General features: G+C 41.1%; 1 long non-coding RNA gene across 1 annotated transcript in view; it reads right to left on the bottom strand.

The window, feature by feature from the left end:
• Positions 1-25,378, bottom strand: part of LOC116280207 (uncharacterized) — a 46,297-nt gene that overhangs the window by 1,263 nt on the left and 19,656 nt on the right. The gene's annotated exons all lie outside the window — the stretch shown is intronic.

Here is a 25,378-nt window from a genome sequence, read left to right as displayed (position 1 = left end):
CTTCACCTTTCTTCCTTGAGCAGGAAGACCTCATCTCTACTGCTTCTGCTGCCCCTCAGAGTCGGAGGCAGTGGTGAGCACATAGCAGAGACACATAAATATTATCAACAGTCACTTTGGTAGTTTGGAAGTCTCCTCAAATTTGACCTTAACTCCTCTCTCACCAAAGATATCAAATGAATCAATGCTGACCTTCATCATTTTCTCTGACTGTCACTAGTCATGCAATAAAATACAACAGGTGGAGCGGCTACACTTCACTGGTATTAACAGCCACTTGTCACGTTCCACCATCATGTTCCGGATGCAACTAAGAAAAACTCACACCTGAGCTGGATAATGATGCGAATGATGTAACTCAGCGCTTTGCCTCTCTAGCCCTGAGAATCACCTGGGAAGCTTTTTAAAAATATGTTTTATTGAGGTATAGTTGGTTTACAATGTGTTAATTTCCAGTGTACAGCATAGTGATTTAGTTATACATATATACATTCCTTTTCATATTGTTTTTTATTATAGGCTATTACTAGCTACTGCATATAGTTTCCTGTGCTATACAGTAGGACCTTGTTGTGTGTCTATTTTACATATAGTAGTGTGTATCTGCAGATCCACTTGGAAGCTCTTTTAAAGCACAGATGCCTGGCTCTGCTCCAGAGATTCTGATTTAATTCGTTGAAGTGGGGTCCAGGCATTAAAAATGCTTAAATTCTCCAAATGACTGTAATGTGTAGCCAGGGTGTCAAATAACTGATTTACCTATACACATGAATGGGAAGTCCGTTTAGTTTGGGAAGTCTGTCTCCCTGCATGTGATATCATTTGGACTAGGACCAAATACTTTAACATCGTGCAGTAACCATAGAGGGAAACTGAAAAATATGCAACCTCAAGCAGGATCAGCAAATACATGGCTGCCGCACTGGGCCCATAATCACAGCTCTCTTCCCTACTTGGTCATGGTCCTTCATCCCTTCCTAGGAGGGCATCTTGGTTGTCACGTGAGATAGAGCTTAATCTTGCACAAGGTATACATATACTTAAAAAGCTATTATAAGACAGTATTTAAGCAATACACCTCGATCAGGAACTTAGTACGTGCCAGGTGTTGGGTTTGCTGCTAGCAGTTATGAAGATGGGTAATATGTGATTCCTGCCCTCATGAACTCAGTCTACCAGAGAAGAGAGGGCGTGGAAAGTGCTTCTGTGGCACTTATGTAAACAGAGCTTTTGGAAGAAAGAGAAGAAAGCAACTGTCTGTGCCTGGGAGAATCAGGATGACAAGGAGAGTCATCAAGTGCGTTGGACCACGGAGGACTGAGTAGGAGGAATTCACCAGGCCCTCTTCAATGGAAAGGGCATTCTACCGAGGGGGCAGCATGCACAAACGCAGTGACACATGAACAGCTGTTGAGCTTCGGTGTGCAAGTGGTACTATTAGTGCGACCTCAGCCTAGAGGGAGCATGAAGGACTGACAGAGGTCAGGCCGGAAAGAGAAGCATTTTGGCCTTTGCATGGCATTTTGGTGTTTGGATGACAGCCAGCACTGTTCAGTGGAACTCTGTGATGGTGGAAATTAAGGGGGTGGTTCAAGTAAGAAAGTGGATGAGAATTCCAAGAGCGTGCCCAAACTCAATGGGAAAGTCTTGAATCCGTATCAAAAGCCTCAGTGCTCAATCCTGTTTTTCTAGCTGCAAACCAACATCATTTGACTGACGCTATTTCTCCACCTAGCTATGTCATCATGGATAAACACCCGTCCTGCTCTGAATGGGCCCAAGATCCACCCATCCCAGTGCCACCTCATGTGTGGTAATCCCAACAGGCTGGCTCCCCTTTGGAAGAAGGTCAGAGAGAAAAGGGAATGTAGGCTGGTCCCCAGGATTCTGTCTCAGATGACGAGGTGATGGAGCTGACAACAGGCTTCCCAGAAAGGAAACATAGGAGGGCAGATTAGGGGAGGAAGACAATGAATTCAGTTTGAGGTGTGTTAGTTTTGAAGTGTTTTGTATCTTCCTCCTAAAGTCCGCACAAAACCCGATGTTCAGCAGCCCAGTCTTTCTCAGGGAAGCCTTCCCTGGCATCCCTTCTTCCACATCAGCTACGCCTCCTACTTACTTCCAGTTTACCTTTTTTCATAGCACTTATCAAACTTTTGTGCAGGCCGCTTGACGGCCTGTGCTTTGTCTTTATCTCTGGACCCCACCGGCAGCCACAGTATGTAATACATAATGTGTTTTAAATAAAGTGTGATGGGTATAAATGAAAATCAGTTGAACTGGTTACTGTTTAGAGACCAGAAGTGCAGGGATTAGGCTTGGGCAAGGAGAGAAAAGGTCATCTTTTCCCAAGAAGGAAGAAAGCAAAGGTAAATCACAGAAAAGTTGTCCCCAGAGAGCGGATGTTGTTTCACACCCTTCATCAAATGAAGAGAAGGGTTCATGATTCATTTTTATTGGGAGGAGCCCTAAATGGGCTAAGCATACACTGTGAAGCTGAGTCAGAGTGAAATTCCCTCGGACCTGCTTTGACTGTATCTGCATGATGAATACAGAGCTTACTCCCTGATTAGGGCTCAGCAGACACTTCATCTTACATTTAGGAAGCTCCCCGTAAATAATTGCTGAATGAATGGAGGAAAAAAAAAAAAAAACGTGCCCTGGGGATAAGGGCATCTGTGGTAGGAAGTCAAAAGATAAATATTTTCAAGTTAAACTGATTTTACTTTAACCAATTCCATGTTTATTCTCATTATCACCCCTAAAAGCTGAGTGTGAACCAGTGTTTTATTAACCTACTAAAAGCACTGGACAGTCATTTCAAATTTAATAGGATAAGATTCAGATGTTGGTAGATCATTTCTTACTTATGTAACGAACAAAGAACATGATGTAATAGGACCATCTATCCTGGGAACTCCAGAAATATGACATCACTTTGTTACTCTCCATACTTCGACAAATTTAGGAGTATCATATATAATTATTTGCAGAGGGATTTTTAAACAAGACTTTCCATGTTTTTGCCTTGATTATGTACTTATGTACTTCAGGTACGCTCTAGCTCGGTTCAGATTCTCCCTGCCTTTGGTACCATATAGCCAAACAGGACAGGAACTTAATTTCAAGATAGTAAGAATGCATATTCAAGAGGAGAGCCAACCCAACTGTTCTCAGTTGCCCTAGGTTGCTACTATGGAAACAAACCCACAGATACAAACAAACCCTGTACTCCGCTCAGTAATAAGAACCCCCTTCACTACTTCTTTCACTAAGGGCTTTAAATGTCTTTAAATGTCACTGCCAAGTGGATTAAACGTTGCTCTTCTCTCACTAGCTTTTAAAAATTAAAATGTTTTCTTCGATTACAAAGCAATACTTTGAACTATAAAAAAAAATCTGAAAAATGCAGATGGGTAAAGAGAAAAAAAGCTACCCCTGAGGTAATCGGACATCCTGCTGATAGGTCAACGGGGATTTAAGGCATTAAATAAAAAGTAGAAAAAAGCACCTAGTGATGTTTTATAACTACTGCTTATTCTCATAGTATATATTAATGATTAGCATATTTTTCAAATTTGCAAAACCATTTCTTCAAACGAATCTTATATAGAAGATCAATATGTAAAACTGATTTTAAAAATAGGAGGGGGGCTGCTGAAAGGAGCTGACCCCCAAACAACCCCACAGCGAGCCCTGAAGCACTTCTTGCTACCTTAGAGTTCTTCAGAGCAAAATTTACAGTCCAGTGGCATTTATCATTCCAAGCCTTTTTCTGATGAATAATATTCATATGTATCAATTTATAAAATGAGGATCACAAGAAGTGTGCGTTTTTATAATCTATTTTCATTTTACAGTATCACAAACAATGTTTCCCACATTAAGATCTCCCCTCCTATAACCTCACTTTAGACTGCATTGTACTACTCTGTTTTGATTTACTGTATTTCCTTAACAATCTCCAGATATTAGACATGTCATTTGTTCCCAGCTTCTCCCTCTTTTTAAGCAACACTGACTGATATCTGTGTAAGGAGTTAAGTATGTATGTGGGTTCTTAATTATTTCCTAAAGATTCACGTTAATGTGCTTTTTTGAAATGCCTTTTAAAACATGTACATTGGCAACCTGGAGCAGTGGTCCACGGAGAGACAAACTGACGAGTCAGAGACAGAGAAGTACTGCTGACCGGCATGGGAAAGAAATGCTTGTCAGGAAACACTGGGGGTTAAGATGGAGCGATAACTGTGTGCCTGAAACGTGTGCTAGGAATGTAGTCCTGGCTCAGGGTGGCTATGAGTCCTAAGACCAGCTTTACCACATACTAGTGGTTAAGAGACATCCAGATGAGTGTTCGCCCCTTCTAGAACTGTGCAACTTGTTCCAACAGCGTCTGTTGATTCTCAGCTGTCTTCAGCTCAAAAATATGCCAAAATATGCCAAAGTAGCATATTTAGGGGTGGCATACTCTGACCCCCTTCACTCTCATAATTAATCATCTATTTGAACACACTAAACCTCTAGAGAAGAGCTTGCTACAGTATTATAGACATCTTTCGCCTCATTCTTTTAAAAAAAAGTTCCTATTTTCTTTCAATCACTTATGTTGATTATAAACATTTATTTTCATCTTACGTATCTCCTTTTAAAGTGTCAAGTGTCTTAGTTGCAGTTCATTTCAAAGTTGCATATTTCTTAATTCAGATATCATTAACTCATGGAACTCAACTACTCATATCCATTATGTATGTCCACTCACCATAGGAGCTAGAATAACCCTAAGCACCAGGATGAGTCACACTCCCAATATGACCACACTTCCCTGGTTTCCATCAGTCATGTAGGAAGTTCATTTCTTTAGCAATATACCCTGAGTTGAGAAACTCCAAAGTATGTCAACAGTTCTCAGGGACTGTATTTACTTTCAAAGTATCTCCATTCAATTTTATTCCTACTAAATAATACTACAGGATAAAAATAGCTATGAAGGATAAAATAACAAGTCTAGCCTGGGATAAATCTGTATAGAGCAAATCTGTTTGTAAGCAAATTTTAGTAGAAGCAAGAGCTCCTGATTACAATTATCATTTGCCCATGGACATTGTTCAGAATAGGAAGTACAGTAACCATACATCTGCTCTTTAGCTGGGAGCTTTAACAGGAATGCTTCGGGGGTGGAAAAGAGAACAAGACTTGGAATTCAGAAAACCTATAAAAATCTTCTAAGTGGAAAAAGAAAATCAGGATACTGGTTACCTCTGTAGGGGTAGGAGGGCTACATAATGAGCTTCAGATGCATTCTTTCAGTTTTTTTTTAATTGAATTATAGTCAGTTTACAACGCTGTGTCAATTTCTGGTGTACAGCAAATAGTTCAGTCATACATATACGTACATATATTCATTTTCATATTCTTTTTCATTATAGTTTACTACAAGATATTGAATATAGTTCCCTGTGCTAGGGGGATGGAGGACTTGGCTCAAGTGGTAGAGCACATGCTTAGCACAGATGAGATCATGGGTTCAATCCCCAGTACCTCCTCTAAAAAAAAATAAATAAATGTAATTATCTCCTCCCCCCAAAACAGAAAAGAATTAAAAAAGTAGTTCCCTGTGCTATACAGCAAAAACTTGTGTATCTATTTTATATTTAGTAGTTAGTATCAGATGCATTCTTAACTTTTATTTCTTAAACTTTGTGAGAAGAAAGAGAAGGAAGAGGTAAAGGGAGGAGTTTGATATGGGGATTAAAAAAAGAAAAAGCCCAAACTGACCCTATATCAGAGATTCTGATTCAGTCGGTCTGGGTGAAGAGCTGAACTTGGCTTTTTAACTATCCAAGGGCAGCCAGAGTTGAAACAGCGCACTCACAGAACAGAAAAGCTGTTAGTTATGAAGGAAAAAAAACTGGTCAATCGTGCCATCATTTAAAAGTCATTTTAATCATCTATCATTTTTGCAAAACCGAAGCAGTAAATGTAGTGTTTGTTTTTCCCAGTATTATTTTAAATAAAGTGGCCCTTGAGGCCTGCATCGGGGGTGGGGGGGAAGGTCTAAATTGGACACTTTATAGATTCAAGAATGTGACTTAACACAGTCAAAGCTAACATTATATGAAGCCCACTGGACAAAAAAAAACTTTAACTGATGACACATTAACCAGTGGGAATAGCTGATGTTCAAGCAGTATTTTGTGCTTGGGGGTCTCCCAAACTGGGAAAAGAGGAGGAACAATCATTTCTAGGGACAGCAGTTTCCAAGGAAGATATTTTACAAAGTTTTTAAAAACGTAGTGACCTATTATGAGATTACCAAACATACAGAAAAAATATAGGGAATAATGTAGCAGTTAATCTGTGGATCCAACCCCAGATTTATCACACCTTCCCCATATTCCATATTTGCTTCAGATATTAAGAAATGAAATATTACAGATGTTGTTAAGGCCCCTGTGCACTCCCACTAAAAATGTAACTAGTGTCATAAATTTGAATTGTTTAGACTTCTCACGCAGTTTCTTTTACTACATCTGTGTATCTATAAACAATATATAGTATTATTTTATAAATTTTAAACTTTATATAAATGGTAACATGTCACATATACATGATTTTTCATAACATTGTTTGAGATTTATCTATGTTGATGTATGTAGCTATAGGCCATTCATCCCACCACTGTTCAGTATTCCTTTACATGACTGTATAAAAAGAGGGTCTCAATGGGCCCCACAACCGGCCACTTGGGACCCAGCCTTGCCCCTGCCCACCAGCGGGCCAGCAGCCCCCACATGAGGCAGGGCCAGGCAGCTAACCGAGCTGGGGGCCGGCCCCAGCTGCCAGCACACCCACAGTAGGAGGCCCTGCCACAACAGAAGGGCTCACTCAAGCCACGTAGGGGGTACCCCTAGAGCACATAGCTCCGGTGACTCGAGTGGATCCCACAGGACATCTCCTACATAAGACCACTTTTCCAAGACTGAGAAACATAACTGACTTGCAGTCTATCACACTTTCCTTTTACGGCTTCTGGATTTGAAATCGTAGTTCAAAAGGCCTTTCTCACTCCAGGGCTCTAAAGGAATTCCTTCTCTTTCTTCCTAGAACTGTCGTGGTTTTATTTTTCACATCTAAGTCTTTGGTCTGCCTGGAATTTATCCTGGGATGAGACGTGAGGTGTGGAGCTCACTTTACATTTTCTAGACGCCAGTATTCTGAGGCTTCATAATATGTTTTACTATCCAGTACCGCTATTGTCTATCATTGCTTTTATTTCCTTTCTTCCCCATGTGCTCCAGCAGGGTAAGCGATTACAAGAAATGACCGTAAAAGGACTCTTTTTTTTTTAAAGTTAGGTTCATTAAGTTTAATTTGTATACAGTGAAATTACCCTTCTTGGTGTACAGACGTATGAGTTTTGACAAATGCATATGGTCCCACAGCCACAATCAAGATGTACAAGAGTTCTGTCACCCCCAGCAAATTCCCTCATGCTTCTTTGTTGGCAGTCCTACCCCTGACTCTAGGCTTGGCAACCACTCATCTGTTTTCTATTAGTGCAGTTTTGCCTTTTCCAGAATCTCATTTAAATAGACTCAGGCAGACTTTTGAGGCCGGCTTCTTTTATTCAGCATGGTGGCTTTGAGATTTACCCAGGCTGCTGTGTGTACAGTCTTTCCCTCTTTGCTGCCAAGTACTACTGCCCTGCATGGATGAAGCACAGTTTCTCCACCCACCAGTTGGAGGGTATGTGGGTTGTGTTTTCATTCTTAGCGATTATGAATGAAGCAGACAGAAACATTCACATAAACCTACCTCTAGGATTGAGGAATCATATGGTGTATTAGTCAGGGTTCTCCAGGGAAACAGAACCAATAGGAAATTCTATCTAAAGTTATATCAACCTAGCCTTCTTGAGAGAGAGAGAGAGAGAGAGAGAGAAGAGCTGATGTTACAATCTTTTGAGTCCAAAATCTCCAGGACAGGCACGGGCAGGCAGGAGACTCAGGGAGAGTCTCTACGTTGCAATCTTGAGGCAAAATTATTTTTCCCTCAGGAAACCTTAGCCTTTGCTCTTAAGGTTTTCAACTGATCAGATGAGGCCCACCCACACTGTGGAGAGTAATTGTCTTTACTCAGAGTCTACTGATTATAAATATTAGTCACATCTAAAAAAACTTCACAGCAACATCTAGACTGGTCTTTGACCAACCAGCTGGGCATCATAACCTAGCCAAGTTGATACATAAAATTAACCATCACATATAGTAAGTATATGCTTAACTACCAAACTGTTTTCTGAAATGACTGTACCCTTTTGTATTCCAACAGCAATGTATGAGTGTTCATGTGAGTGATCTATTAAAAGCATTCATTTATAAAATATTTATTTTACATATACTATTTGCCACAGACACTGGGGATATAAAGTGTATAAATGCCAATACTACCCTCAAGAATTTGTAAACAAACACCCAAAGGAGTGTTTTCCACTTCTAAGTTATCAATCTTAGAAGGAAGTATAGTCTAGCACAGGCTTATTTGTTTATTTATTTTTAATTGAAGTGCAGTCAGTTTACAATGTTGTGTCAACTTCTGGTGCACAGCATAATGTTTGAGTCATGCATGTACATATATTCCTTTTCATATTTTTTTCATTATAGGTTACTATGAGATATTGAATATAGTTCCCTGTGCTGTACAGTAGGACCTTGTTGTTTAACTATTTTATATATAGTAGTTTGCTAATCCCAAACTCCTAATTTTTCCCCCCACTTTTCCCTTTCGTAACCGTAAGTTTGTTTTCTATGTCTGTTGAGCCTGTTTCTATTTTGTAAATAAGTTCATTTGTGTCATTTTTTTAGATTCCACATATGAGTGACATCATATGGTATTTTTCTTTCTCTTTCTGGCTTACTTCACTAAGAATGACAATCTCCAGGTCCAAACATGTTGCTGCAAATGGAATTATTTTATTCTTCTTTACGGCTAAGTAGTATTCCATTATATATATATATACCACTCCTTCTCTGTCTAATTATCCGTCTATGGACATTTAGGGTTGTTTCCATGTCTTGGCTATTATACATAGTGCTGCTATGAACTTTGGGGTACATGTCTTTTTGAATTAGAGTTCCCTCCAGATATATGCCCAGGAGTGAGATTGCTGGATCATATGGTAAAGTCTATTTTTAGTTTTTTAAGGAACCTCTAGCACAAGTTTAAAAGGTTGAGTATGCTGTTCAATGTTACATGGCTAATAAACCTAGTTTACTAACCAATGTATCCCATCCTTCAAATTTTTGCTTCAAATTTTAAATTTTAATCACTTTATATGTGCCCTAGCAGAAACCAGTATCTTAATTAGAAGCATAAACCAAAAAAATCTACATAGGTTGAAGAGCAACCCTTTCCCATTGTTCTGGCTTTCCTTCCCAGTAGATGTCAGCTGTTAATGAATAAAAAAGGGATCATGTAAATCAGCTATGACTCATCAGGGAAGAAAGTAAGGACTGACTTCTTCCTGTCCTTGTGCAGAAGGGCACTTAGCCTTGTGCTCAGCCAGTCAGCTCATCACCATGGTAACACCATCCCTCCCTTCCACTCTGGGGAGCTCTGCCTGCTTCAGCTGATGGAAAGGGCACTGTTGTATTTGCATCAGAAATCAAATCAAATAAAAACCTCAATGACAAATGCATGCACAACGACCAAGGCGCAGGGTTGATAAAAATGAGCAGAATTAGCCCAATGTTTTAAATATTCATCTTTAGCATTACTTTGCCCTTTATTAGCATGGGAAATCAATGACTCGGAACTCAGGAAGCTCGTAGAGTAGAGGTTTTTACCAGGTGGGAGAATTCCCTCTTCCTCAAAGAAGTAACCAAGTTTTCCGCAGCAAGCCTGCTGGTCTTCAGGACTGCTTCCAGCTGGCCTGGCCCCACACTGCCTCGGTGCTTGTTCAAGATAGATCTCTCTGTCTCTCTCTCTCCTTTGCTCTCTCTCCCTCTCTCTTCTCTCGCCTCCATTCTCTTCTGTTTGCTTCAGTTTCCTTTCAGGCTTGGTTTGGAGTGACTGCTTGCCTGGACGACCCGTCCATCCTGCGGGGGAACTTGGTCCCAGGACCTTCCCCTCCTCACAGCCCCTCCTCTCCCATCTTGTCCCTGGGAGCAAGCACTGCAGTGTCTGGGAAAGAGACCTGTTTATTCCTCATCCCAGCACTTGTTCTCGCGGTCTATCCTTTCCTCTCTCTTTGTCCTCAACCCCCTACTCCCACACCTCCTTTCCCTTTCCTCTCTCTTGCTTTACCCTTGCTGCCCTTAGTGCCCTGACAAAGGCAGCCACCAGTTTCACCCCACGGGAGATGCTCAGGTCTTTTGCAGATGGCCAGCCACCAATGCTATGCCCTACCACACTGGCCCCAATATACAATCCTGGTGAACAGATATCCGTAGTCAAAAGTCGGACGTTGCTCCCAGACACAGCCATGTGTTACAGAACCATATGAGTCTGTGGTTATGGCTGAGTTACAGTAACTTCACCACCCTGATCTGGGCAGATCATTCACATATCCTTCCTCCTTCTGCTTTACAATCCAAACCCAAGGTTAGTAAGCTCAGCAGCAATGTGTCCAACTATAAAGAACTACATTTCCCACCTCTTCACAAGGATGATCAGTGAGTGAGTGGTTGTGGGTGGAGACTTCACGAAAAGCCCATTAAAGGAGGGCTGTCAGCTGAGACCCACCCTTTTGCCTTTCCCTTTGGTTACAGGTTGCATCGTGACCCCTCTAAAATTCATATATGGAAGTCCGATTCTCTAAAACGTGACTGTATTTGGACACAGGGGCCTTAAAGAGGGAATTAAGTTTAAACGAGGGTTATTAGGGGGGTCCGAATCCAATATGACTGGTGTCTGTACAACAAGAGGGGATCAGGACACAGACAACGAGGGACACAGAGGGAAGACTGTGTGAGGACACAGGGAGCAGGCAGCCATCTACAAGCCAACTAGAGAGACCTCTGAAGAAACTAACCTTGCCAACATCTTGATCTCGGAATTCCAGCCTCCAGAGCTGTGATTCGGCAAATTTCTGTTGTTTCAGTCATCCAGTCTATGGTGCTTTGTTACGGTAATGCTACTAAACTAATTCCCTTTCCTCCATCTTCCAGCCTCAAAGTGGATGGGATAGGAGATGCTGTTTCGATCTTGAAACAGGAAAAACCACGTGCCCCCTGTTGAGGATGTGGAGCAGGAAGCTCGAATAAACCCAGGACGTGAATGACACTCTGGGACCACTTTAGCCCACCTTGTTTAGGCCTCTGCTGTTTCAGGTCTCTGAATTAGCAGCCAAATGCAATTCCTAAGGAAAGTCCCTGGTTACTGATTTTGCACTTTTGACTCAGGACCTTAATCTTCCTTGCAAAATCCTCCCTCAGCCTCTTCTCTGATTTTCTGGGCAATCTGCTGGCTCCACGTTCTCCTCCTTGCCTTCTAACTGGGCACAGTCTCTGCCTGTCATGCCACTTGGAGGGTCTCCCCCCCAGGGCCACTGCTAATGGTATCTTTGGGAGATCTCCAAGAGCCAGCCCCAAAAGTGCCATCTCCCAAATCTACCCCCAGAGCCAGAGAAGGCTGGCGTCTGCCCTCACTCTGTGCCATTATGTGGCACCAGCTCTGAAGCACCAGGGCCTCAATCCCTAAAGTTTCTCAACAAACCAGTTCCTCCAACTTCCAGCTTGACCCCTGCAGAGAGCTGGGCAGAAGCACACACCACACCATCCTCCACTCATATGTCCCTCTCTTCAACTACTTCAAAGTCAAGCCACTGTTTATTCACTTCTCCCTTTCCCGGAATGTTTGTGCACCAGTAGAAGCATTCATGGAAATCAGTTGCACTTAAAATTATCAAAAACAAAACAAAACCCTTAAATTCCAAATTCCAGTGCTTTACTGTAATATTCAGGAGAATGCCTGGTTGTGAAAAGGTCAGATGAAGTTGACAGTGGACTGGTATTGCTTGTGAATGCAGAAATGTAGTGGAAAGGTTATATTGATGAGACCCTGAAAGCATTTGGGAGCAATCTCAAAGTTTACACTGTCCTCTGTTACCAAGAAATGATTATATCAGAGAAAGGGTAGAAAGCGGTAAATGATTTCCCAACCAGTTCACCTTTCTCCCTTGAATTTTGGGCAGTCACTTCACTGATTATTTTTGCAGCAGGATCTTTTTCATCTGAAAAATCCTTTTCCAGGCTGAAGGGAAACATACACTCCAAGGTTTACTGTGGCTTTTTCATGGACAAGGAATTTCAAATTGTTATTTCTTATTTGTATTTTCCTGTCATTTCTAAAGTTTCCATAATGAGACAGCATGGATGTTATATATAGAAAAAGATGCTGTTTATCTTTCAGACTTAATTAAAAAAAAATTCAAACTGTTAGACGTTTCTAATGTTTCCTTCCAAAATGGAAGAACTGATGGGCCAGCAACTTGCATTCATTAACACCACTAATGTGACTGTTAGATTCTAACCTCGGTAGCACGGAAGAGTTTTTTTCCCCCATTTTGCATCCATGTTAAATTGGGTTTTTTTAGCGACTGTGAACATAACATAAATAAGCTAATCATACAATCAAAAATAAATATTCTAGGACCAGGAGAAACAACGGACAGTTGCAGTAAGAAAATCAGGCTGAAAAGCAGGACTTACACGGTGTCCTGGGGGACGCGAGCATATGACAGCATTAAACAGAAGGTGTTCTTGTGAGACTGTTCAGGCAGTTATTTTTTATTACAAGAGACTTTTAAAATCAAAAGAAGAGCTATACTGGAAGCAGGCTGTCTACACACTGCATGGCATTCTCAACAACTGGTGGGAAATAGTAGTTGACTTCATTGGAATCATTTTTTTTTAAAGATTGTCTAATCTCTTCTCTCCTCGGTTTCCTCCTCTGTAAAGCACGAATGGTAACACTAACAGAAGTGATCCAAGAATTAAATGGGATGTTCGTGCATTTATTCAATTAGTGAAAATTGGATTTTGATGTGCCTAGTTGAGGAGCTGATTAAATAGTTTCAGTATTTCCCCATCCTTTTGCTTCTCCTTTTTTCTTCCTACTGTCTGACTTTTGAAAACTTCAGTCTCTTTCATTTCTCCATCTATGTGTGCAGAGAAGGGTGTAACAGTAGGAAAATCAGTCACTGTTGTTTCCATCCCCAAAACTTCTCATCAGGGAGGGCTACTGAACAAATCAGGACTTTTATCAACCAGTTCCCCATTTCATTTTTCCATGCTCTCCTAGTCTTTTTAATCTTGAGATTCTTCTTACTCAGTGTACTGAAGCAGGATATTTTGGAGAAAAATCCCAAGGTCTTGCTACAGACACAGCCCCACTGACTGGAGCGCAGAGCTGGGCTTCCTCATGCCACCTGCCCACCCTGGAGGGCGTAGGACCCTTGGCTCCTCTAGACCAGGGTCCCCCTCAGCCTCCAGCCTGAGCCCAAGCCTAAGCCTCACGATAAACACAGTAGCCAGCGCTCACCTGCAATGGATCGCTACTCCTCACTTAATAGCTTACCCATCTGGGCGACTCATATGAAACTGCCATTTCTGGAAACCAGAAATGATTGAATATTAATTTCATCTGGCTCTGCCTAATATTTGTCATTCTTCTTACGCTCTTTTTATAGATGATGAAACTTTTTTTTGTAAAAGTGCTGAATCTTTCCATTCTTTCCTCCCCAGCTACTTGAAGGAAAGAGTTCAGCCTGGGAAACACCACTTTATGAAGGGAGGCTCTGTCCGGGCCGTGCCCCTAAGCCCTGGTCCTCAGGTCCGCTCCTTCCTGCACCCTGCGGGCTTCACAAGTTAATAAAAACCTGGAGATGACACTCTTGAATTAATCATTTTCCATCTGTACAAAGAACCACTTCAAAGCATTCTTATTTGCCTCTGAAAGTGTTTTTGTTGGTGCCACAGCAATTAATGGCAAAATAAAGAAATAATTTTGATAAAAGATTATTAATGCCACATTGCCACATCTAGAATAAAAGTAATTAGATGCATATATTGCATGTGGTCTTATTTATAGATTTGTGTGATTCACAAATGTATGTATGCTCTCTCTCTTTCTTTCTCTCTCTCCCTCTGTCTGTCTGGGGGTTCTGATGGCTACTTGCTCAATGAACAAATATGATTATTCTATCCCTTGTCAAGAACATTTTAAGTTTGGAAATCCGTGCCAAAGCACATTGCTTTCTTCTCTGAACTTCCGGAAGACTTATTAGAGATCTGTTTGTTTATACAGTAAACATTCATTGAGCACGACGATGGTTAACTTTCTGTGTCAACTTGGCAAGGCTGTGGTGCCAACTGCTTGGTCAAAAGCTACTCTAGATATTCCTGTGAAGGTATCTGTGGATATGATTAATTATAGTCAGTTGACTTTGAGGAAAGCAGATTACCTTGATAAAACCTCATCTAACCAGATGATGAAAAGAATAATTCTGCCTTAAGATTGCTGCAGAGAAACTGGGCTTGGGATTCCAGCCTGCAGCCCTGCCCGATGGATTTCAGACTCCAGACTGCAATACCAACTGTTAGCTGAATTTCCAGTCTACAAACTTCAGACCTGCCAGCCCCTGCAATCATGTAAGCCAGTTCTTTAAAGTAAATCTATCTATCTATCTATCTATCTACCCATCCATCCATCTAATCAGTTCTGTTTCTCTGGAAAGCCCTGTTTAAAACGAGCACCTACTGTGTGCTAGGCACTGTGCTAACCACTGAGGACTCATATAAACACATCGATGTGACGGCCCTTCTCCAATGCAGAAGAAACATGTTAGAGAATTTACAACATCTCAAGGTAAAGGCTGAGAATAACGTGCTGTGTAAATCAAAAAGGTGACTAATTCTGTGAGAGGACTGAAGAAGTTGACCTCGTGGAGGTGATGTTTGATCTGGGTCCCAAAGGGTAAGCAGGCATTCCCAGGGCTGATTGGGGTAGAGGAGGTGCTACCCAGGGAGAGGCACTGTAGGAGCCACTCACCAAGCCTAGGGGCCTTGTAACTCTAGGACATGTCCTAAAGTCCAAATATCACAGGTGCACACTGTGAAGTGCCATGAGACCAGAATGTAGAAGACTGAGACCAAGTTCTGAAGGCTGTATTGAAACTGAGATGTCAAATGTTGAACACTTCTAAGTGAAGTGAAGTTTAAAATTAAGCAGTAACTGGGAGTTTGGGGTAAAAGGAAAATAAATATCATCTCAATATAGGAGAAAACTCTCCATTTTGCAAATAGAAAAGAAAAAATCAAGAGAAAGTAGCTCTTCATTCAACAAACATTTGATGAGTAGTTAACCCTAGACCAGGAAATGTTCTAGGAGCTAGAAATGTAGTCAGGTATAAGATACAGTCCTTAGGTTATACAGTCTGGGAATGGGGGCGACAATAAATCCATGTTCCGCAGGCCACCCAACCTAGAATTAATCAAGTAGAGGTCATGCTCTCACTGTCAAACATGTCCTTGCAAAGCCTCCCCGTTCTTTCCAGGAATCCTGTGGCATCTGCCATTACCCTCATGTTCTGGCCTGGCTCCCTTCAAAGATGTCTGTGGTTGAGGCCCCTGCTGTCAGGGAATCCGCCTCAGGCCACTTCTACTGCTCCCAGCCACCTCTTCAAAGCACACACCTCCGACCTCTATGTTGGAGATGGTGCTTTCACAGATGCATACTTAGGCAAAAAAAAAAAAAATCATCGAGCTGTTCGTATTAGTTTTCTATGGCAGCTATAAAAAAAATACCACCGCATACAACAGGTCATTAAGAATTAGAATGCTGGATAGTAAGTATTGGTAAGGATGTGAGGAATGGGAGCATTGCTGGCAGTGATGGGTTCAGGACACACTATCTCAGAACATGGCACCTTGGCATATTGAATATCTTAAGCTGAAGGAATCTGAGAAAACAGCAAAAGTGGAAAGTTCTCTCTGACCCCCCTCCCCCTTGCTCTTTGTCCATGAAACAGGTCATAAAACTCCCACATGAAAGGTACCCTCCCTGATCCAAGAGGAAGGAAGACATTCTTATCACCAATTTGGGGCCAAGAAATCTGTACAAACCAACCTTGTTAAACTAACCCTTATCTTCCTAGTTACTGCTTCAACATTTACTACCCCTAGCCGAAACCCCTTTGTCTTGTCAATTCTTCACAAATTTATTATTTCTTTGTCTAAAACATGTAAAAGTGTTCTGCTCTAATCACTTCTTCAGGTCTTCATTTTCTTCAGGACATTTCCCACGTAGATGTAAAAATTCAGTAAAATGTGTGTATTTCTCTCCTCTTCATCTGTCCCTATCTGTTTACTCTTCAGACCCAGCCAGGGACCCTAAGAGGGCCGAGGAAAACTATTTTCCTCCCCTACAGTAGATGACTCCTGTGATTGTTCTGGGGAGCAATATGGCAGCATTTAAATTTAATAAATATATTTCCTATGTCCAGCAATCCCACTCCTGGTAGACTATCCCAAAGACATTCTCACAAAATTAAGCATGAGGTCACATATTCCAAGAGGTTCATTGCAATGCTTATGTGGTAGAGGGAAGTTTCAAATCAGAATAAGGTGGAAACAGCTTCATGCAGCAGTGAAATGCAACATGCTAGATATACAACAAAAGAGATTTTTAAAACAGTGCTTTTTTAAAATGTACAAGAGAAAAAGGTCCCTAGTAAAATGCCATTTATGTGAATTAAAAAACATGTGCATAAAATATCATATACTATATGAGAACACGCTGAGGTTCAAAGATAGAGTTAATATGTTAGAATGGTTGCCATTTGGAGGAAGAAGGAAATGCGAGTGGAGGATTCATGAATCAATGACGGTATTCAATTCAAAAATGAAATTGGAGTGGTCAGAGCTCTTAGTGGCAAACAACAGAAACCACCTCTGGGTGATTTAAACATAAGAAGGACAAAGTTAAGGCTATTGGGTAGCACATTAAATCACCTAGAAGGCCCAGAGGCTATGCAATCAGAATCACAACCACAAATCGAACCACAGAATTGGCTGGGCGAGGCCACCACAGCTGCCATCTCTGCAGACTGCACGGCTTGCAGTGCCTGAATGAATAGACACTGAACGCTGCAGCCGTATCCTCCACCACCAGGGAGAAGTCCACTGCCCCTTATTTTTGCATCACTAGCAGGATTCAATGTCTGAAGCAGATGCAGCAGAATAAACAAGCCTACCCCACCGGCAGGGCCCTCTACAAAGGAGGCTGGCAAGACTCTATTTTTAGCATCCAGTGGGAGATGTAGTGGCTGCCTCCCCCAAGTTTCACGGCATGAAGAAATCATGCAGTGGAAGAGGGGTCTGTGCCGGGTAGGCAAAAGACTTACAAACACCCTCTAATGAGAGTGTGGCTAACCTTCAACAACAAGAGCGTGTGTTGACATCAAATACGAGTCCATTCAATTTTCCAAGAAGGCCACTGATGACACTTTCCAGAATGGTTTCAAGGGAACACTGGGGGCAGGAGACAGGTGGAAGCAAGCTGGAGAATGAATGGAAGATGATGACGTAGAGTGATGCGTGCAGACCACTAAGAAGCTCCACAGCGAGTGGAAGGATCAAGGGGTCATAGGCAGAGGAAAATGGAGAATCAATGAAGGGCCTTGGTTTAAACTTTTTTAAGATAAAAGAGATTTGATCACATTTTTAGGCTGATGAGAAGGAGCTACCGGAGAAAGGTTACCACGGTTAGAAAGAAAAGATGATTTTTAAAAAGCCACAGCCTAAGCAGAGCCCAGGTGGAAGGATTAGCCTGAACATGCTGTAGAGAGACACAGCTGCCCCTCTGAGTGAGAGAAAAGAAGTCAGGATGTACGTAGCTGAGTGTAAATGCTGCTGTGGGGAAGTGCGGGCTGTAATAAACGTCTATCAGACGGCCTCTATTTTATCTCTGAAACAAATAAGCAGGAACAACTGAAGGAGACAGAGGTGGGGGTGAGTGAGAGGGCTGGAGGAGGACAGTGAGACATTCTAATTGCTAAATAGGAGAGGAGCTGATCATTATTAGGTAAAGAAATTATTGAAAGATGAATACTGTCAAAATTGAAGATCATAAACTTGAAGTGGCTCCAGTCTGCTTAGTGACTGTTTTTCCCTCAGCAAAACTGCTGCCCACGTGTGGAAGCAAAGGCAGCCAAGGTCTGGCTCCGAGGAAGGGCAAGGCAGGTGTGCAAGCACACCAGGACGTGAGCCCTGAGCCTCCGAGTGACAGTGGTTCACGTGAAGGCCCCTCAGGCTATGGACTAAATAAGGCAGCAAATGTGGCCAGGAGCCACAGACAGAGGGATTAAGGTATTTCAAAGTGCCACTGAGATTGAGGGTCAGCAGTTACAGCTAGAGGGCGAGCCGGAGGAGGGGAGTTTGTGGTCAGAGTCTGGGCTGTTCGGGTTTTCGATTTTAGAGATGAGGCTCCTCAGGTCCAAGATGTGACCATTAAATAACCTGTCATAACCTTTGATATGAGGTCCTGAGGACAGAAACAATTTAGAGAAATAGCTACAGAGAGATAACCATCTGCCCTTCTGCTTGGAAGACTGAAATTGAGAAGTATTACACTCAGCAAGGACTAGTCCCAGAAATCATGCCTTCCCATCTGGGAACCACAGGTGGTAGACATGGCCCGAAATGAGGATTCAATAAGAAGTTGGAGATAAAGTGGGAAAAAAAAAAAACTGCCCTCTGTGAGCTGGATTATATTATAAGCAAAGAAAGAACTGTATCAGAGATAAAGAGATAGATGCAAGATTCCCAGGCCAGTAAAAGGTAACTTGAAATATCATTGTTACCACACCTAAAGAAAGAGAGTCTATCTGCTCGTGGTTGGGTTGGTGAATGGAGATTGAACAAGAGTCAGAGTCTAGCATGGGGCCAGGGTGCTCACTGCTCTCCCTGACCCATAGATCAAGATAGCCTAACATAGCCATTGAAGTCCATTTCCTTTGTGCTAATTCAGTGCCCTCTGAGTAATCTTCTTATTAGATTCTTGCTTCCCATATAGATTTTGCAAATAGGACAAGAATGTGTGGATCAGCTACGTAACTATCTGGTCATGGTAAGTATAGATCTAGTGGTTAATTAACAAACAGGCGTCTTAGGTTTCTGTATATGGATTTGGTCAAAGGGAGTCAGGCTCCCAAGCCCAGACACTTCTGGATGGCCTAACGATTGCATTTCTGAGCCTGAAAAGCCATGTATCATCCCCTGGAAAGTAGCACAACACACGGCCATAATATGAAGTTGGACTGGGTGACAACAGTCCTCCCCTCGGTCACACTTCTCTGATCCGCTGCCCTCCTACAGATCCAGCACAGATTTCTACATGCAACTGAAGCAGGAAAAACAATCATCTTCTCTTTCATCTAACCAGAGAGTACGGACCAATAGTGAAACGAATAAAGCTGTGGCCATCTGTTACACGGTGCCGTGTAAGTCCGTAAACGCCATCCACCTGCAAATGAGGGTGGCATTTGTAAATGACTGATAACCTCTGACCCTGACCAGGGCAAAGAAGTAGGAAATGTCCTCTGGTCATAAAAGGATAAGGAAATGAACTTGCCATCCCAGTATGATAAGTTAATGATTTGGTAACAAGTTTAGAGCTAAACAGGAAGGCAGCCAAAATCCCAGTTGGGCCCCACCTCCATACCGACGCTGTGCAACTAAATCTTTCTAGAGTTGTCATGATACACGCATGACATTGAATAGTGTGTTCTTGATATACAAGAATAAGCAAATCTATCTCCCACTCTCCTTTCAAATATACTCACTGGGGCTTGTTCTTCTTCTCCTGCATAAAAATGGAAGCAGGCCCTCAAGCTTTTCTAATTATTGTCAGGTAATGCAACGTCCCCTGGTCAGTTTTGAATATTTCACATCTCATGTAATAGGTCACACTTTGAACTTCATGTGAAGCCGGGGCCTCTCCCTCTGTTGCCCAGCTCTGCCTTATTGCCAGATGTTATCAGCTTCTCTCTTCCTCCCACTTTGGGCTTTTACTCCTCCACCTCTTTTTCACTACCTGTGTTTCTTATGTTTCCAGGAAAATTATCACTTGCACTGTTATGGTTAACTAGCTGGCACTCTTTGAAATTGCCAGATGATCAAAGTTTTATCTCTCCCTAAAGAATACATTGGTGAGTTCTTGGAAGACCACTGATCAGTCAAGGTCCTAGCAGAAAATAACATTTGCCCCAGATGGTTCAAACAAAGAGAATCTAATGAAGGCCCTGTTTATAGAGGAGCTCTCAGGGTTAAAGGGATGATGTCACAGGTTGGTGACAGTGGGAAGCCATTAGCACTCCAGGTAGGAGAAGGCAAGGGAAGGGAACAAGAGCATCAGAGTCCAGCCAGGACTAAGATTGCAAAAGAGGAGCCGCCTGGCCATAGTATAGTCCTGGAAGAATGTAAATGTTGCCAAAGACAGAATGCCAATGCAAGGAGGCAGTGGGAAGAAATGCCTAGAACTGCCTCCTCTTGCTCAGTGGTTTCCTGCCAGTGCTTCTGTTGGCGAAACCCAACTGGTAGCTAGCCAGCCAAAGAGCTCAAGTAATAGAGTTCTCAAGGGATAGCCTCTGGGGAGACTACTAGATCTAGAGGGACAAACAGAACACATCCCCATTGCTGGGGATCTCTCCCCTCCACGTCTCCGGATGAAGGCAAGTGCATCTCGATTGTGATGAGTTGCCTACTCTTTCCTAACCCTCTGGAAATAAATTCTGCAATGTTATCACTTCCCTATGTGGAGGGCCACAGAAAACACACACACATCCCTTACATATCATATTTACTATTTAATATTCAACATGTGTTATTTAACATCCTATTATGTATAATATTTACCAGTCACTAAACTACTTGGAGCCAGGTGCTGTGCGAAGGTGCCCTGCATGAGTTCTCTTTAAGCCTCACAAAAGCTCATCAAGACAGGTATTATTAACTTTGACTAAAGAGAATGACTGGGGAAGAGAGGACCAGGAGAGGCCAACCCAGAGTGGTCAAGTGACTTAAGCCACAAAATCATCTTTCTGTACCAAGTTGCCAGTGGCTGAGCTTGGCTCTGAGATCTGAGGTTTCCACTGGGAACTGCCTTGCGTCAAGCTGGCTAAAGAAACCAAATCCCACGTGTCCTCTCCTTCCTAATTGCTGGCTCTTGCTTTTAGCTCATTGGCTGTTTTATTTGGAGTCCTTTAAGAAATGACTGCCCTTCTGGTTCTCCCCTAAGGAAGGGTTCTTTCATGTGTTAAGACCTAATTTAAAGGGCATCTCCCTAAGGGTATGACAACATATGATACCGTTATTTCATTCTGGAAAATTCTGAAATGGTAATGTGCAGCTTTTGCCAAGAGATTGGTTTTCATTACACTCCATCTTCTTTCTAGATCAGATCTTTAGGGGAGCTGAATTCAGCTCTGTGGGAACCCTCTGGGGCCAGCCCAGGACTGAGCACAGCCTGTGTTTCCACTTACAAGTATGCTCCCTTGGGGCTGTTCTGAGTGTGGAGTGAAGATACCTGGCAACTCTTTTTTGGTATCTTAATTTAACTAGGGTGTGCTCAGCAGGGGCAAGGGAGCCTTACTTTGACCGCCATGTGTTCATAAGGAACCCCCTAGGAAATTCAGGGAGTGCAGGCCTACTGTGAGGTGCGGTTAAACCCAGCGGATCCTTTCCCAGGTACCTCTCTCTAAGGAGCCTCTCTGTCTCTTTTTTTCTAGTAAGTCTTATAGAGTTTCACTCTGAGTATTATTAAACACGAATTGAAGCTTTTTATATTTTTTTTAAAAAAGCTGTAAACACTTTATTTGATTTAATAAATAAAATAGTTCCTTTCAGTAAAGGCAATATTTTTTCCTAAAATTTAGTTTTACAGAGATGTAATTTCCATACAATAAAATTCACCCATTTTAAGTGCATATTTTGGTAAGTTTTGACAAATGTAGACAGCCTATAATCATGACCCCAAACAAGATACAGAACATTCCATCGACCCAAAAAGTGACTCATGCCAGTTTGCAGTCATTCCCCTCCCCAGGCGACCACTGATCTATTTTCTACCACGATGCATTCAGAAATAGATATTCTTTTTTCACTCAGCACGCTTTTGAGATTTATCACTGTCTTAGCGTGTAGCAGCAGTCTGTTCCATCTTAGTTACGAGTAATACTTCATTGCAGGGAATGGAATTGGTTTTTGTGATTTTTTTTTAAATGAATATTACAGTTTGTTTATCCATCCATCAGTTGCCGGACATTTGGATTATTTCCAGTTTTTGCTATGGTGAATAAACCTTCTATGAACATCTGAGATTTTGAATGGACAAATGTTTTCATATCTCTTGGGAAAACATCTAGCAAGATTGCTGGGGTGTATGGTAAGTGTATTTTAACTTTATTTTTTTAAACTACAACAGTTTTTCAGGGTAGCAGTTGCTTTGGGTCCTTGCCAAAAATCAGTATTGCATTCATTGAATTTTATCAATCTAGCAGTTTGTATATTATTTTCCTATGGTTTTAATTTTCATTTCTCTGCTGAATAATGAATGATGTTCAGCATCTTTTCAAGTGCTTATTCGCCAGTTTTTAAGAATTCTTCAGTGAAATGTCAGTTTTAATATTTTGTCCGTTTTTAATTGCATTGTGTCTCTTACCCAATTGTAAAGTATATATTTTAGATGAAAGTTTTTTATAAGAGATGAATTTTGCAAATATTTTCCCTGTGTGGCTTGTCACTCATTTTCTTAATGCTGTCTTTGGAAAAGGAGGAATTTTTCATTTTGACCGAGTCCAGTTTATTAACTTTTCTTTTATGATCATGCTTTTGTTCCCTACCTAAGAAAACACTACCTAACTCAACATCACAAAGATTTTCTCCTTTATTTCAGCTAGAAATGTTACAGTTTGGGATCTTACGTTTATATCTATGATGCATTTCAAGTTAATTCTTATCAATAGTGTGAGGTAAAGATCAAGTTTCTTTTTTTTCATACGTGTATATTTGCATGCAGATCCAGCTTTCCTGAGTTGAACTTTGGCACCTTTGTTAAAAATCAGTGGCCAGAGAGGAGCGTATAGCTCAGTGGTAGGGTGCATGTTAGCACGCACAAGGTCCTGGGTTTAAGCCCCAGTACCTCCATTAAGAAATAAATAAACAAGTAAGCAAGTGTAACTACCTCCCCACAACACAAGCAGACAGAAAAGTGCAAAAAACCAACTATACTTCAGTTAAACATGTTTTTCTAAGTCAGCGGCCATATATGCGTGGCTGTATTTCTGAACTTGATATTCTGTTCAATTGCTATCATTAGACAAACATTACACTGTCTTGATTTACTGATGGTGCACTGCAAGCCTTAAAATTGGGAAGTGCAAGTCTTCCAAGTTTGTCCTGCTTTTATCCTAGATGACCTTGGCTATTCTAGGTCCTTTGTATTTCCCAATAAATTCCAGAAGCAGCTGATTATTGTCTATAAAAAAGTTGTGGGGGTTTTGATTGGGATTTCATTCAATCTACAGATAATTTGAGGGGGTGGGATTAACATTTTAAGAATATCGAGTCTACTGACCCCTAAACATCTCCTAAATAGATCTTACACTTCTCAGCACTGTTTTATAGTTTTCAGTGTACAGGTCTGACACTTACTTCTTAAATTCATCCCTAAGATTTCATATTTTTGATGACATTTTAAAACATATTGATTTTTAACTTTGGCTTTCAATTGCTGTGTGCTATAATTTAGAAATACAGTTTATTTTTTATTATTCATCTTACATCCTACAGTCTTGGTCATTCATTTATTAGTTCTAGTAGCTTTTTCGTATTTTCTTTAGGAATTCCTATGTAGACAGTCAGGTTGTTTGTGATGTTTTTACTTCCTCTATTCCAATCTTTTTATCTTTTATTCCTTTTTCTGACTTTATTAAACTAGGACCTCCAATACAGCACTGAATAAAAGTGGTAGGACTGGATATCTGTCTTAGTTAATTGGGCTGCTACACCAAAATTCCATCAGCTGGATGGCTTATCAACCACAGAAACTTATTTCTTACAGTTCTGGAGGCTGGGAGTCCTAGATCGCTGCGCCAGCATGGTCGGGTTCTGGGGAGAGCCCACTATCAGGTTGCATGCACGTGGCTGACTTCTTGTGTCCTCACATGGTAGAAAGAAAGAGAAAGCAAGCTCTCTCCTGACTCTTATAAGGACGCTATCCCATTCATGAGGGGTCCACACTCATGACCTCATCTTATCCTAGTTACCTTCCAAAGGCCTCACCTTCTAATATCATTACACTAAAGGGTACGATTTCAATGCATGATTCTGGGGGGGACACAAACATTCAGTCCATAACAGCATCCTTGCCTTGTTCACAGCCTCAGTCTTTCATCATTAAGTATAAAGTTAGTTATAATTTTTTGTAGATATTCTTTATCAAATTAACGAAACCCCCTTCTTTTTGTAGTTTGCTGAAATTTTTCATGCACGAATGTTGAATTTTGTGAAATGCTTTTTCTGTATGTATTGAGATGCTGTAACTTTTTAAACTTTTATTCTGTTCATGCAATGAATTACATTGATTTTTTTTGAATGTTAAACCAACAACATTTCATTCCTAGATAAATTACACATGGTTATGATGTATTATCCTCTTGTATGTATTTCTTGATTCAGTTTCCTAATAATTTAGTTCTGGGTTTTGTGTCTCTGTTCATGAGAGATACTAGTCCATGGTTTCCATTTCTTGAGATGATCATGTCAGGTTTTGTTATCAGGGTTTTCTCAAAAAACATTCTGGAAGTATTACCTCTTCCTTTTTTCTCAGAGTTGTGTAAGATTGGTATTATTCCTTTTTAAAGTTTTTGACAGACTCACAGGTGAAATCATTTGAGCCTGAGTTTTTTTCTTGAGGTTTTCTATATTACAAATATAAATATTTTTATCAGTTTTAGGTTTATATAGATTTTCTATTTCTTCTTGTATTGGTTTTGGTAAGTTAGGTTTTTCCAAGAATTTGGATATTTTATCTAAGCTGTCAGATTTGTTGGCATAAAGCTCATTATAATATTCCTTTATTATCCTTCCCACCTGCAAATTTCCATTCATTTCTATTGCGTGAAAGTTTAAGCCTCACTTTCTATCTGTAAAAGTCTTTTCCAATCCCAACACCACTTTTCTCCAAGCAGGATTTTTTTTTTTTCTCAGCTGTTGATATTATAACTTCTTTTCACATTCAGTCACATTTGGTTTACTTTTTGGAGTTCTCAATAGAATGTCATTTGAAAAACAATTTTCACTACTAAAAATGGAAG

This window comes from Vicugna pacos, chromosome 4 (genome assembly GCF_048564905.1).
Source record: "Vicugna pacos chromosome 4, VicPac4, whole genome shotgun sequence".
Taxonomy (NCBI): domain Eukaryota; kingdom Metazoa; phylum Chordata; class Mammalia; order Artiodactyla; family Camelidae; genus Vicugna; species Vicugna pacos.
This window is presented reverse-complemented; position numbering and strand designations above follow the sequence as displayed.